The sequence below is a fragment of the Canis lupus genome, chromosome 3, assembly GCF_048164855.1.
Source record: "Canis lupus baileyi chromosome 3, mCanLup2.hap1, whole genome shotgun sequence".
Classification (NCBI taxonomy): Eukaryota; Metazoa; Chordata; class Mammalia; order Carnivora; family Canidae; genus Canis; species Canis lupus.
Window position 1 is genome coordinate 22,761,174 of NC_132840.1, and position 15,626 is coordinate 22,776,799.

At 52.9% G+C, this 15,626-nt stretch overlaps 1 long non-coding RNA gene across 2 annotated transcripts; it reads left to right on the forward strand.

Annotated features, from left to right (window-relative positions):
• Positions 1 to 12,556: 12,556 nt before the first annotated feature.
• Positions 12,557 to 15,149, forward strand: LOC140624575 (uncharacterized). Of its 2 annotated transcripts, XR_012024054.1 has the most exons (4): positions 12,557 to 12,682; positions 12,898 to 12,971; positions 13,426 to 13,531; positions 14,621 to 15,149. It is a non-coding gene; the product is annotated as an uncharacterized lncRNA (long non-coding RNA). The 2 variants fall into 2 exon arrangements; XR_012024051.1 differs by lacking the exons at positions 12,557 to 12,682; positions 12,898 to 12,971 and having other exon boundaries at positions 13,348 to 13,531.
• The last annotated feature ends 477 nt before the right edge of the window (positions 15,150 to 15,626 follow it).

The window sequence follows — 15,626 nt, forward strand, 5'->3', positions numbered from 1 at the left end:
TTTGTTATTTATTTGCTTCATGTATTTAATTGTGCTGTTCTTGACGGCATTTCATAAACATCTTTGCATACACTTCTTTTCAATCTAGTCTGAATATTTACTTGGATTAGATTCCTACAAGACTTATTTTATAAAAGCACTGGACACTTTGCATCTTAATGTGTGCTGCTCTTAAGAAAGGTGGGGGTGGCTTAGAATCCCACCACCTGTGTGAGAGGATGTGCCTACCCGCCCCCCCCACCACCCCTGCCTTCACCAGTAGTGTCCTGTTCTGTGTATTGTCCTTAAAAACAGTCTTGGTCTATAAAACTTTGAAATGCCCCATCGATTGAGGAAATGGGATATCAAGAGTAAGGAGAAGCAGGGGAAGGTTGTTTCATGCCCAGAGAGTGGGGGCAGGTGGGGGAGAGCAGAGAGGGATGGGCAGGGGTCAGACCCTGTCAGGCTTCGAGCAGGTCATGATGAGGCATACCAGATTCCATGGCAGGCCACGGGAGCTGTTCAAGCAGGAGATCTGGATTCAATTCATGGAGGTAATTGCATCCCTCATTCATCTATCCATGAGTTCTTTCTACGAATATGCTAGATGTCTTCATTTGCCCGCCAGGTGCACTGCCCTGTGCCCTAAAAGGCAGCAAGACTCTTGCTCCCTGGCTTCCAGTTGAGTTTAATCAGCTGGGCACTGGTAGGGGACCAGAAGTCAAGTGGAGTGTTTATTCCCCTGGACTTCTTCCTGCAGTACTCCCTTGGATGGAGTTTATGCCCTGACTAAAGGGACATGCTTGTTAGCCCTGTCCTGCAGATCCAGCTCTGTCCTCTGGCCCTGGAGATGATGGCTCCCCTCCATTGCTAGCCTGGGGGTGCATCTCCCTTGTCAGCTTCTTTTAGTCCAGGCACAGCCTTCTATTAAATTCTCCTCAATGACCGCATTTGATGTGTCACACATATCTTCCGGGAACCCTGCCTGGCACCAAGGGTTTGTCACAGTTGCCCTTAATTATTTTACATGCTGAAATGAAGCATATTTCAGCACAGTAAGGGGATAAACAGACAAACTGGAAAGATGAAACAGGTCAGAAGTATGGCAGTCATCGAAGTCTCCTCCCTTTCCCAGTTATCACACACCAGGTTCTGTATTTCCTGCCTACTAAGTGTGTCTCCCATTCTTTCTATGTATCCACCCCAACTGCCATGCCATGAATGAGTCGAGGCATTCACCATTGCTAGAGCCCCCAAAATCATCCTTCACCCCCAATCTGGCACCAACACACAACCCACCCTCGGTCAAGCGCCCCTGGTAATCTTTACAGGTGAAAAAACTGATGATGTTGCTCATCTGTGAAATAATCTTTAATGGCTCTGTCCTGGTTTGGGTTTCCCAAAAGCAGAGCCTGAAGCAAAGACTTGGTATAGGGTGGTTTGTTTGGAAGAAGGTGCCAGGACGCAGGAGTGAGGGATCAGGGCGGGTGAGATGAGGGAAGAGAAACTCAGTAAAGTGCATTCATGGGCAGTTACTGTTGGGGCAACTCCAGATGGTCCGGGGAGCCTGGCATGTGTCCACTGCTCCCTGCCCTCTTGGTTGAAGGTTGCCCCTGGGATGTTAATGACCCTGCACTTCTGGGCAGCTGGGGGCAATTCTCTGCATTGGAGAAAGCAAGGCAGGGAGATGTGGGGTGTTGGCACATGCCAGGGGCCCTGAAATCGGGGTGGGGGGCAGAACAGATGCCATACAGGCATTGTTAGCATCTGCCGCAGCCTCCTCTTTGTGGTCAGGATGAAGCCCTTTACGACTCATCATCTCTTCTGTCTACCTTGCTTCATTTTCTCATGCCCATCCCCTTACTCAAGGCAACCAGTTGCCCACAAAATGCTTGTATCCATTAGAAAGTCATCCCTTCTCAGGCAGCTTTGTATCTGTGTATCCTGATAAGCTTGGGTATCCTGGAATTCATCCCGGTGGCCTCTTGAGTTTGGGATCCTTGTGTAGTACACAGCCTCAACAACTGTATGGGGTAACCCTAATCATTGATCTCAGCCTAATGACCTGCATTGTTCCCTGAATACACCAAAATGGTTCACATTTCTGTGTCTGTGCTATTCCTTTTGCCTAGAATTCATGCATCAAATATTTATTGGGCATCTACTCTGGGCCAGTCACTATTGGAAGTGCTAGGGATATAGCAGAGAATGAGGCAAACATGGAGATGCCTACCCGTGTGGAACTCGCACTGGGAGTAGAGGCAGACCCTCAAAGAAATAAATAAGTGTACAGTAAGCTAGATGGTGGTGTGTGTCACAGAGGAAAAGATAGCTGGGGGAGGGCCCTGGGGGTGGGGCTGCAATATTAAGAGAGGTCAGAGAGGTGACACTTGAGTGAAGACCTGAGCCTGGATGAGTAGGTGTCTGGGTAAGTGTTCCAGGAGGAGGGAACAGCCAGCACGAAGGCACAGAGATGGGGCATAGCGATGAGGACACATTCAGGCCAGAACAAAGTGAGTGAGGGGCAGAGCCAGGAATTGAGGTCAGAGGGGAAGGACAGGCAGGCGGTGGATGGCATGGGACCTGGCCAGGGCTTCCACCTCTACTCAGGGTGAGATGGGAGCATGGGAGGGCTGGAGCAGAGAAGGGATGGGATTGAAGCCTCCTCTGAACAAGATCACTTCTCCTCATGCCCCTGACTCATCTCAACAAAACTGGCTTGGTTCCCATCTCTGCAGAAGCCCTTGCAAATCCCACCCTGTCCTGCCCCACTTCCCGCTGGCGCACTCCGCCCACGTTGGTAAGTTCTGCGCTGTATCCCGATGGGAGGGCAGGAGAGAGACCAGAAGTCCCTCTGTGGCCTCAGGGACCTGTTCCATGGGCCACTTTTCTGGAATGTCAGTGGCAGAACATTTTGGATGCAGTAGGGAAAGATGTGCCTTCTTGGGGGGGGGGGGCACTGAAGGTCAGCACGGATTTGAAGGTTTCCCGTGTAAGACGCGGTTTCCTCAGCTGTAGAACAGGGAGGCTGTGTCTTCTGTGTCTCTGTGTCACAAGTGGTAGCATTCAGCAGCAGCATCACACATGCTCTGCTTCACGCTGAGTGAGCACCCACATGGTTTCCCGGGGAAGCCCAGATTCCCATTTTTATCACAACACACAGCTTCTGACTTAAAAGGCAGGACTACATCTTTCTTAAACTGTCTCGTTGATATGTAAGGAGAGATGAGAGGGAAAATTACTCTAAAATGGTGTTTTAGGGGGATCCCTGGGTGGCTCAGCAGTTTAGTGCCTGCCTTCAGCCCAGGGTGTGATCCTGGGGTCCCGGGATCGAGTCCCACATCGGGCTCCCTGCATGGGGCCTGCTTCTCTCTCTGCCTGTATCTCTGCCTCTCTCTGTGTCTCTCATGAATAAATAAATAAAATATTTTTTAAAAATTGATGTTTTAGGAGAAGACAACTGGCAGGTTCTGACCCAAAACCAAAATGTGATCCCACGGCACACCCATCAGGATGATGGCTGTTATCAAGGTGGGAAGTAGTAACAAGTGTTGGCCAGGCTGGGGAGAAGCACGAGCCCCCGGGCACTACCAGTGGGGATGCAAGACGGTGCAGCTGCTCTGGAAAATGGGCAGGCAGCTCTTCAGTATGCCATATGGCCCAGCAATCCCACTTCTGGGTCAAAAAACTGGAAAGCAGGAACTTAAACAGACATCTCTATGCCCGTGTTTCCCAGCAGTACTATTCACAATATCCAAAAAGGCCGAAGCAGCCCAAGGGTCCATCCACAGAGGAACAGATACACACAATGTGGTCCAGCCACACGGGGACTACTACTCAGCTGTCACAAGGGAGGAAATCCTGACACCTGCTGCAACATGGATGGACCTGGAGGACAGAACGCTGATGCCAGTTGCAAAAACACAAATACTGTGATTCTATTTATGTGGGGAGAGCTGAGAGCAGTCAGACCCGGGGGGACGGGAAGGAGGTGGTGGGCACAGGGGGCTGGGGAGACGGAAGGGGAGCTGGCATTCAGGGGGATGGAGTTCGTGTGCGGGAAGATGAAGTGGATGGTGGGGATGCTAACACGTGAATGTAGTTAGGCCCACAGAACTGTACACTTAATAATGGTTAAAATGGGGACGCCTGGGTGGCTCAGTGGTTGAGCCTTTGGCTCAGGGCGTAATCCTGGGTCCAGGGATCGAGTCCCACATCAGGATCCCTGTAGGGAGCCTGTTTCTCCCTCCACCTATGTCTCTGCCTTTCTCTGTCCCTCATGAATAAATACATTAAAAAATGGTTTAAAGGTAAATTTCACGTTATGTATGTTTTATCACAATTGAAGAAGAAAAGCCAGCCCAGAGTCTCTGAGCGGCAAGGAAAGGAGCCGTGGGCGCTGGGCCGGCTGCCCGCAGCACGGGGGAGGCCCCGCTGTGGATCCCATCCATCTGCAGGCCCAGGTGCTGTCTTCTGAAGCCAAAAGGTCACCCAGGGGACATGCTCCTCTGGAGAGGCCTCCGGGCTGCCAATGTGTCAACTCAAAGACCACTGGCGGTGATAAGAATGCAAAGAGGTGTAACTGAAGTGTCATCTGAAAGCTACTAGAGGCTTAGCGACACTTCAAAGGCGCGACACAGGGACGGAGCCCAGGACAGCAGGGCGCAAACAATGCGGCTGGAGCGGGTGATTATGACTTCTCATGTTCCAGCCTCGGTGGCGGCGTGTGAAAAGGGCACAGGCGGGGAGCCACCCGAGCAGTGGGGTTTTACAGGGATGGCAACTGTCTCCCAGCTACGTCCCAGGAAAGCAGAGAGCACCCAGAGCGAGGAGGGCACACTCGTCCCCAGCAGCGGGATTCCCTGCAGCAGGAGCAGCAGAGCCACAAACAGGAGGGAGGGAGGAAGGTCGACTCATTCCCCTGAGAAAGAATGAACTCAGAGAATTGAAATCCCAGCCCCACGGTCACTCTTACTCCAACTGAGAAAAAGAAAGCCCGACCTCCCTGAAAGTGCCCAGGGCCAAGCAGACTCGATGCCTTCTCTGCACATGGCAAAGGAAGCCAGGAGTCCTACCATTTGCTGGTATCTTCGTTTTAAAAAATGTAGCTTTGGAAACACACTCTAAAAGCCCCTCAGGTGCACATGTTCCTCCAAGAGAGCAATCCTGCCTTGCGGGGAGGCGCCCTTGCTCCTACTGCCTTCAACCACTGAGGTAGGAATATTCAGGGTGCCTGGGTGGATGAGCCCTGGGCACTGGGGCATCAGGGAAACCCACAATCCCGCCTTGTGGGGCCATGGCCCAGGGGATGGGGTCATCACAGGGCAGAGGGAAGCACACAGCATGGAGGGCATGTCAGGAAAAGGCACATGTCACACTTGTCATTGGTCCTAGGGGTTGGGGTCAAGCAAGGAGTCCAGCAGAGGCTGGATGGGACATGGAGTGGGTGCAGGAGGGACGCAGTCCCCTCCTGTGGCAGGAGCACAGAGTACAAGGGGCAGGTGGGAAGTGAGCCTGAGCAGCCACCCCAGGCCCCCTGGTCTGGGGCTTCTCCAGAGCCCAGGATAAGCTCTTGCATGGTTTGAAGAAGACACCATGGGTTTTGTAACTCAGGGTCATGTCTCAGGCTGAGATCCTTGGAGTGTGGATGGGGCAGGACAGGGAGGCCTGTCAGTCGCTGTTGGGACGACTGGGGCACAGTGAGGCGGTGAGACCAGGGGACCAGCCATGAGGATGCAGGAGGTGGATAGAAGTGGGGGAGGCCCAGTGAACTTCTTAATGGGCTTTCCCTCAAGTGCTTTATCAGAGCTGGCTTTGGGGGCAGCTTGTGCATTTTGTCTTGGCAAAGGGGTGGTCTAACCTGTGTTGGGAAGCAGGGTTTCTGAGAGCAGAGGACACAGATGTGCTGGCATCCCATCCCTTCCACCAAGGCTGGAAAGTGGGGATAACCCATGAGTCCCATGAACCCTCTCACCTCCCCTCTAGGATAGACAGTAACAGAGAGCAGCTACGGGCATCCTGAGGCACCAGAGTCCAGAATCCACCCTGTTGCGGGTGAACCTAGACCTGCACGGCCTTGGTGTTGTTCATCCACGTCCCTCTGAGTCTGGACACCCCACCGTTCCCATGCCAATGCAGAGCTCTGGCCCTCTGCCAGCAGAGCCCAGTAGATGCCAGGCGACCAACCAAGTAAGCCACCCACGATGTCCAAAGCCAGCATGTGCTGCTTGGTCTGCTTGTTCAGGGAGAAAGTGGGCAACCTGACACAGAAACAGGCGACAGAAATATACGGTGTCACCCAAGAGGCCATGCCTTAGCTCGGTGATTCTGATTCAGCAGAGGTGTGGTGGCGGTGCATCTGTGTGTGTAGCAGGCTCCAGGTAGCATTCTGGGGTCACAGCCAGGAGTGACGCAGCGAGCCCTGGCTGGGGGCCTCTGGCGAAGCTCATCAACTATCTGACCTCAGGGTCATGGGTAAGATGAGTGTTCCCATTGCGAAGGTCAGCGTCCATTTCTAAGCTGTGAGTCTATGGTGACAGAGGGGACCCGTCTGAAGCCCAGAGGTGGGTGGACACAGAGGAGCAGAGCAAGGTCCGAGGTCTCACCAGAGACACAGATGAGGACCCATCCATGGAGGGTGAGGTGGTGGCTTCAAACCCCAGCTCAGCCTCATACACTGCTGGACCTCAGGCAGGTGGCTTTGCCCGGCCTTCTGTGCCTCAGTTTCTCCACCACAAGTGAGGGATAATAGCTCCTGCAGTTGCGGGAAGTCACCAGCTGTATATGGAGGATGCAGAGAACGGGCGGCATAGAACCGGCCTCCAAAGCTATTGGCTCCTGGTTTTGCCTCACTATCCAGCACTTTGCTGTATATTCTGGAATCGAGAGACACCAGGGTGTCGGATGAGCTGTGAGACCCACACAGCCCAGGTTGACCTTGGCCAAGCTGCTTAAAAGCGCCTCCCATTCAACTCTGCAGAACACGGAGTGGTTTAACCTTTCGAGTTCTTTAAATAAACTCCCTTTGCTCCCACTGCGCTGTGCTCCTAGGGCCATGCCAGCAGGGGCTGGAACCAAGAAGGAGAAGGTCGGCTCCCCCGTGACTGCTCCCAAAAGCCCGCGCCATGCCCGCGCCGTGCCCACAGGAGGGGTCTCCTCTCTGAATGCGTGATGGTCCTCAACAACCATACCTCCCGGGTCAGTCGTGAGCAAAAGGCTTGGTCGGATGGAGATGTTGCCTTTTGGGTTATTCCCTTACTGGATGTTCTGCTTCCTGCTAAAGACAGTCAGGTTAGGACACAGCTCCCCATATTCAAGTAAACAACAGTTTTACAGGAAAACCCCAAAACAGCCTTTCACGGCCTAAACACGGCCCCGGCACCCCAGCACATCTGCATAAACTATAGGAACTTTTCATATTGTTGGTTTTTAGTCCAAAAAATGAAAACCCTGTGAGATGATGATCATTGTCCCCACTGAAGAGTTTGCTGCACAGAGAGGTTAAGCAATGCGGCTAAGGCCACCCAGCTGGACAGTTCTGTGTTCTTAGTGGCTGTCGCACATGGTCTCGTGTTAAATTTCCTTCTTGTCCTTACGTTACTCTTTCCTATTTTTCATCCCCTCCTCCATCACAGGGCTGCCATCTGGCAGCCCAGTGCCCTGATGACCAGGTGGTCCCTGCTCTGGTTTCCTGTGTTCCCCCACATTGGTTGCTCAAATAATATGTATGAAGTTGACCTTCCCAGGTGAACTGTGGCTCACGTTTCAGGGTTGGGCTCAAGCATAACCTCTCCTCTGAAATCTTCCCTGGTCCCTCCATTTGAAGTCATCGTCCCCTCCTCCATACCCATCCTGGTGCTTGTTGTCTGTTCTCCCCATTGCATCGGATAAATGGTCACTAAATCTTCCTTCCCACAGAGACCATGGGCTCTTTCTCCACCCTTGAACCTGAGCTTGGCCGTGTACCTTGCTTTGGCCACTAGGACGTTATCGACAAGATGTGAATGCTCTTCCCTGGGGTCCTACCACTTGTTGCTCTTGGGACACTGAGGACTCCGTGTGGACAAGCCTGGGCCAGCCTGCTGGACAGGAAGGGCCAAAGGAGAACTGAGACAGCCCAGTCAACAGCCTGGCCTCAGGAGCATGTGAATGAAAGGATTCTGTGTCATCCAGCTTCCAGCTGGGCACAGAAACAGGAGCAAGCAGAGCCGAAATCATCCAGCCCACTCCAGAACTATGAACTAAAGAAATGTCTGTGTAAAGTCACTGAATTTTGGGGTGGCTTGTTATGCAGCATTAGCCAACTGTTACACTGATGGATCTCCTTTGCTTGGAGTGGTGCTGGACACTGACATGGATGCTCAGTGAGGGAATGAATCATGGCACTCGATGAATAGTTGAATGATGGATGGGGAAGACGCTGGAATGTGACGTGGAGGAAATGTCACCTAAGTTGGTTCTGGGAGGCTTCGTTTTCTTCTACTTTCCCATCTTTAGGCAGAATTTCCCATCTTAAGCTGCTGTAATGACACTACTAACACCTACGCCCTGGGTCATCTGCTCAGCACTCAGCCATCACTTCCTGTGCACTGTGTTACACAGAGTGGTTGGTAATTGAAACTTAGAGCTTGCTTAGTTGCAGTGACAAATAATCCCAGAATCCTGGTACTTTACATGACAAAGATTCGTGTTTTGTCCATGCTACAAGTCCACCTGGATGCGGCTATGGCTCTGCGCACATTCAGTCTGGGACCCAGGCAAGAGGGGCAGCTTCCATGTGAAGCATCACCTTGCAATCCAGTGCAAGAGACAGAGAGACAAATGACAATCTAGTGTGAACTACTTATAGGGAAGTGCTGGGAGGAGAAAATCAGGGACAGAGCTTTTTTTTTGGGGGGGGGTGGTTGGGGAGTGGGTTAGTGAGGTTCATGTAAAGTCAGGGAGGAATAGAAGGCTAGCTAGAGAAGAATATTCTGGGCAGAGGACACAGCCTGGATAGAACCAGCTGGAAGTGGGGGTGTTTCAAAGTGGTGGAATTGCAATTCATTCAGAAGGGATGAGGAGAGAAGTGCTGAGCAAGGAGCCCGAGAGTGGGGCTCAGATGAGAAATAATGGGACATGCCTCTCCCAGCTCCAGAGGAACATGCTGTCAGCTGTGATCTCCTTTCTGCCTGGAGAATCCCCTTCAGGTTCTTTGCTTTAACCAGGAGACCCTCCGCTGCCCCAGCCCCAGGGACACACTCAGTGGCAAGGGTGGGCCTTGCTTCTCTCCGTGATGCAGAGAACCTCTGGCCTTTGATATCTGCGCTGGACTCCTGTTTCCTGCTCTCCACAGTCTGAGGCTGAGCAGAGAAGGGCAGGCTCCTCCCTGGCCACCCCTCCTTGATAAGGTCACCCATCAAAGGCCGATGGAGGAAAGCGTCCGGGCGCACAGCCCCTCACTGCTGCTGACAGATTGATCATGCACGGAAGTAGCTAATGATCTGGCCAGCTCCAAGCTGTCACATCACCATGCCTGGCTCGCCCGGGGCCATGGCAGGAGAGGCTCAGGGGAGAAAACCCTCCCCGAACACACTGCTGACAATGGGGGTTGGTGAATCCCTGAGAGCAGTGGCAGTGGTGAAAATGGCCAGGGAGGTAGTCCGCAAACTCTTCCCCGGGGCAAGGTGGGCCAGAAGACTCTGGGCCCTCACCAACCACCTTCCCAGAGACCCAGGCCAAGGGGACAAAGGAACCTGCTACAACTTAGCAAGACCCCCTTCCCTGCGACATCCTCTTTCCGCAGGGCAGGAAGATGGAAGCAGAGGGAATGTGAAATGCACACTGCACACCAGTTGAGCTCTTTGCTGTTTGCAGCTCCATGTTTGCTAACTTTGGAAACCTCACAAGAGAGAGCTGTTTTGTCAAGACGGTAAAAAAAATTATTTGCAAGGGAAATGAGAGGGCCCTTCCTGGAGGGCAGGAGGCACGCCCCTCGGTGCCCGTGCTCCAGTAGCATGACGCAGTGAGCAGGGAGGCTGCTGGGAGCGTTTGTCCAGGCTTGGCGCGATTTTGAAGCTTTGAAGTGTTTCTCTGTCTTCCCCCGACCACCCCTCTGCCAATCAGCACCAAGGAGAATTACCTCCAGGTGCAGCCTGGCCACTACCTCTCCTTCAGAGTGAGTCGCTGGCCTCAGGGGCAGAGAGTGCCCTGCCATCCTTCCACTCAAGCTGGGAAGTGGGTGCAGCACGCCTTGCCCCGGGGCACGAGGTGGTGATCCCAGGACAACATCTCACCTGAGCACCTCCGTACCCCACTGCTGGGGCATGGAATGCTCTCCTTCCAGAACTCTGCATTGCTGCCTTCTTCCTGCCGTTCAGGTCTGGCCCAGGTGGCACTTCCTTCTGGGGGTCTCTCCCCTGAGTCCCTACATCTAAAACTAGAGCCTCCTCCCAATGGATCCTCCATCTGGGAAAGTGCTGAGACTCCACAGGTGATGGGGACACCTGAGGGGAGGGACACAGTGAAGGCCAGAGGCGCCAAGGATAAAGGAGAGTGAAGGCAAGCTCAGGGACTGCTCCGAGGGTATGGGCTTAGCTCAAGACCCCGGCCCCAGCAGAGGCTTTGCAGCTCAGCGTGAAGCTCCGCCATGAAAATGAGGTGAGAAGAGGCTTCCCTTCCCCTTCCCTTCTGCATCTGCAGTCTTGCCTGCTGCCCCGTAGGCAATGGGGCCCCACGGGGTGCTGCCACGGATCATATCCACAGCTTCAAAATTTATAATGTGAATTCCATTGCGAAGGGGCCAGGGCCAGAGAGGAAGCACTGTGGGCTGCTTCTGGGCCTCATGCGGCAGACAGAAAACCTGAGGAGAGGTGGGATTCCCAGGTGGGTACAGTCAGGCTGGAACATAAGGACTTGGCCATGTCCCGGGTCTTGTTCACCAAGGCCCATCGGGAACATATCTCCTGAGATCTGGAGCTCTTATTTCATGGCACACGTTGTCAGGCATTTCAGATTTATATCAAGAATAGGCTCTTTCCATTCCCCCACATGCACACCTCCCTTGTGTGTTTGGTTTAAAAGGGTGCAGTGTTTTTCCGTGAGGGACGTCCTATGATTCCGGTTTTGCAGAAGTCAGAGTTCTCAAGGTCTACAGCTTTGAGGACAGCAGGAGTTCACTCCGTTCAGACTGGCCTCTCCCTCCATCCAAACAGATCATTTTATTGGTCCTAAGATCAAGAAAGATCCTCAGGGCAAGTTATTAAATCTCCTTCTCTCAGCTTCCTTATCAGCAAACTGGGCAACGTAAGAAGGCCCATCTCAGAAGGCTGTTGAGGGGATTAAACCAGATACGCGTGTAATGTTCTTAGTGTTGTGCCAGGCACACTGCAAATATTCAATAAATGGCAGCATTATGATTGTCACCAACCACCACCTGCGGACGGTGTTTTCTTTATACCTCACCTTTTGAATCAGTCAATTCTGCAACTAGCTCAGAAAGTTCCCTTCCCGGGGCTGGATTACAACACAGGAGGCAGAAGCCAAGACGGCAGGAAGGCAGGAACCAGCTCTTACCCCAGCAAGGGGGGAGGTGGGAACACCTGGGACTCCAGGATGGAGCCGCCGCACCTGTGATGCCCTCTAGTGGAAGGATGAGGCTTCGGAACCCAGGTGTGCAAGGAGGCAGGTGGACCCCAATGTGCTGCAAGGGCCAGGTGCGTTTTCCCGACATCCAAACTCAGTTCTCCTGAAACACAGCCCGGGAGCAACGTGATCGGAATCGCAGGCAATGCAAACAGGAACGTGTCTTCAGGTATTTACATCGGTGCTGTCCTTTTCCTGCTTTGTGGCTTCAGTCTATACACTCAGGAGTAAAGAGCGAGGTAAGGATGGCCGCTAGTCAGTGAGGGAAACGTCCTGAAGTTAGTTGTGCTGATGGCTGCCCACCTCGGCGAGCCCACTAAAAGCCACGGAACTGTACACCTCAAGTGGGTGAATTGTATGGGATGTACATTTTATCTCAGTAAAGCTGTTCTGAAAAGTTGATTCTTAAAAATGTTATGTTGTTTTTAGGCATTTCCCCAAATACTCGCTAATTACGGAGAGAGAGAACACACTCAGAAGGACAGATCATGCTCTGATTATTTCACTGCATTGTCCATTGCGGATGTGTCTTGTCGCCTGCCCTGCCAGAGGAAAAATCTACGCGTGGGCACAGTGGGGTCAGGGCGGTGCCAGGCACGGTGGGACGACAGGAGGCGTCCAGTCCCAGAGAGGGAACTGGCCTTTCCAGACTGACCCTCAGGAACAACTGGACAGCAAGAGAGAAGATGATTCATAATAAGGAGCTAAGTTATTTGTCGAGTGAGTTTAAAGGAGCAGGATGTGAATGAGGGTTCAGGTAATCCAGGATGGCTTTGTGGAGGAGGCACCTGAGCCAGAGCTTACTAGGTCTCATAAAAATAAGAAGCAAAATACAATTAAAAAGAAGCAAACTAAAATAAAAGGAACAAAGAGTTACAGTAACAGCAACTGCTCACACCCCTTGGGCTCTCCCAGGTGCTGGCAGTCCGGAAGACAAGTGTATCATGTGCGCCCTCTCGAAGTCTCACTAGTGTCCCCACTGGCCAACCTCAGCCAGGGCCCAGAGCACAGTGGGATCTGCTCCCCGGAAGACAGGAAGGAGAAAAAAGACGGAAGGGTGACCTGGAGAGCCGGACCGCAGGTGGGCTAGAGCATGACGCGAGCGGAATCCTAGAGGGAGAGACGGTTAGCAGGTGGACTGTGAGGGGAACCCTGACCGGCGCTCCACCACCCCCAGCTTGTGAAGAGCTGAGGGGGCAGATAGATGACTTTTACCGTTAGACTATGCTGGCCTCTCACTTAACTTCTCTTTCTTCATTTGCTGTAACATCGTGTTCCCTGACACGTGGTCCTCAGACCCCCCCCAGGAGCCACCATTAGACATGCAGAGCCTCCCTGACTCGGAACCTGTGTGGCAGCCAGACCCCCAGGTGATGCATATACAGGTTGTCCTGGGAGAAGCAGTAGTTTAAATCACCCCCCAGGTCATTGAGCAGCTGGGGGTGCAGGAGGTTGGGAGCAGTTTTTTTTTTTCTTTAAAGATTTTTATTTATTTATTCATGAGAGACAGAGAGAGAAGCAGAGACATAGGCAGAGGGAGAAGCAGGCTCCATGCAGGAAAATCCTACAACGCGTTGCTCCCCCGGCACCGTGGTCACCACGGACAGCTCTGTCTGCACGAGTGATGGAGCTGCAGGGAGGAAATGGCCTTGGCCTGGGTCTGGGAGGATGGGCCCGCGTGTGGCCAGGACGAGGCAGGGAGGCAGGGCGTGGTTCCAGGCTTGGAGGGCTGGGCTCCTTGCTCAGCAGGCTGTGCTCACGGGACAGAGGGTGCTGGCGTTTGACACTGTGGAAAAGCACTGTGCCCTTTCTTTGGTTCTCAAGCATACCGGAACCAGCATTTTTATTTCTTAAACCTGCAAGAGTGAAGCTCAACAGAAAAATGGCAATACTGATAACCCCGTGAACTTGACGATCTTCTGGCCAACAGGTGGGTTCAAGTTGCCCCCTTCTCTAAAGCGCTGTGCTTGAGTCTGATGTGCCAGCCGCCGTGTATTTTGAGTGGCTGTGTTGGCAAAGGCAAAGGTCCCCCGCCTCCTGCACCCCGCCCCCCCAGGTCTTGCTTCTCTGGCTTTGGGCAAACGGGGCAGACTGACAAGCCGTCATTCTGGCTCCTGGCAGCTCCATGCAGCTAAGATGGCTTTGTGAGTGGTAGGTCTGGAATGTCCAGATACCCAGCCCATCACGGGGCCTCGGGGTGACGGAACAAAGGGATCTGAAGCTGCTCTAACTGGATTGCCCTCAGTGCCAAGTGCAGTGGAGACATGAACTAATGGTGTGAGCAGCGTGAGACGCTGAGGCAGTGATACTACATCATGTTGAGGCTCCAGCCTCTAGAGTCAAAGAACACTTCTCTCCTGGTTTTGCTGTGTACCCGAGAGTAAGCTGGAGGGTCTGGGGTGCTTCCCGGGCCCCGGGGGTCCCCCTCTGCAGGGAGATAATAGCACTCAGCGCAGAACCCAGCCCTGAGGACATGCTCAGTGCAAGCGGGCTGTGCTCGTGGTTACCCAGGTTACCCTCAAACTGATGTTGGTGTATCTCACAGGCAGTGAGCTACAGCTGCGTCATGTCACGTGTTTCATGTGAAATGGCGGTGGGGGGGGCTACCCTTGAGGATGATTTCACTCATGACACAGGAAATCTTGATTTAAAAATCAACTATGGGACCTTTTGTACTCTTGAGTGTGCATCCTATGTCCCTGCATGTGTCATGTCATCAGACGTGACACATGCTTCACATTGACATGTTCTCCCATTGATCAACAGGTGCAAGGCATTCCAGCCGTTCTGGGCCCTGGCCACTCCCAATGTTGACGTGGTGGGGGGGTGCCTCTGACACTTTGGAACAGGACCCTTCTTGCGCGTGGGTCTAGGGGAGCCTCCACGGTGGCCCATGTTGTGGGGATGGTGCTGCAAGTGTTCTCCTGGACCCAAGGGCTCTGGTCTAAGCTGGGAGGTGGGCCACAGACCCTTCCCACTTCAATGCCCTTCCTGAGTTTGTGGTCTCTTTTCTCCACAGGTGGCCCTGAGAGCACATACGCTTGGCTTCGGATGTGGCTTCAGACTTATGGAAGAGGAGCACAAAAATTCTCAAGATCCCTCCACCTAGGTTCCCCACATGTGAGTGAATCTTTACCTTGCTTGCTGGACCCGCCCTCCACGCCACACAGAGACACACGCACAGAAAACCGCAGACAAGATCCACCTCCACCACTGAACACTACCCTGTATGCTTCTTGAACAAGGGGTTCTCCTTCGTAACAGCAGCACAACTGTCAGGATCTGGGAGCCAGTGAGTACATGGTCCCGTGGGCTGATCTGCAGACGCTGCTCAGGTTCCCCTGTGACCCTGGGAAAGCTCAGGCTACTGGAAATGGGTGCAGCTCCACTTTCATCACCCACCTGCCCATCTTCTCGGCGCCCTCCCTGCGGTACTGCTCAGTTTGGGTCCACTTCTGATGTCTTATTTCAGAACCAGGAGGAATGCTGAGGACAAAGTGTTGTGTACGGGCTTCTCTTTCTGTAATAAAGCTCAGTTTCGTGCAATACTCGAAAGCCTCACCACTGAGCCGCCTTGACACAGAGCTGTGAATTATTACCACTGAGACCTGCTGTCACAGGAGACTTTGCTTCTGAGCCTAATTGAGTGTGTGTGTTGGGGGCAGCGCGTGCACCCTTGTATGTGAACACAGCATAACACAAGGGCAGCTGAGTTAGTTGCAGGGTATTTGACTGGTGCTCTTGACTTTGTACAGCCCCCGCCCCTGGACCTGGGGTGAGTAAATTCAGTTCTCTGGGGCTTTATTTCATCACCTGTTAAGTATCAGGTAAGATCATTATTATTTAGAGGAATCTGTTTTAAGATTGTGGTTCAAACTCCAGAGATAGATGGAGTGTGTGTGTGTCTGTGAGTGTGACCATGTACATGTGTCTATTTGGACCCGCGCATGTCTATGTGTTCATAAGTGTGATGAGGTCTGTGTGTGTACGTGTGCTTGTGCATGTGCACACACATGCTGGGCAGG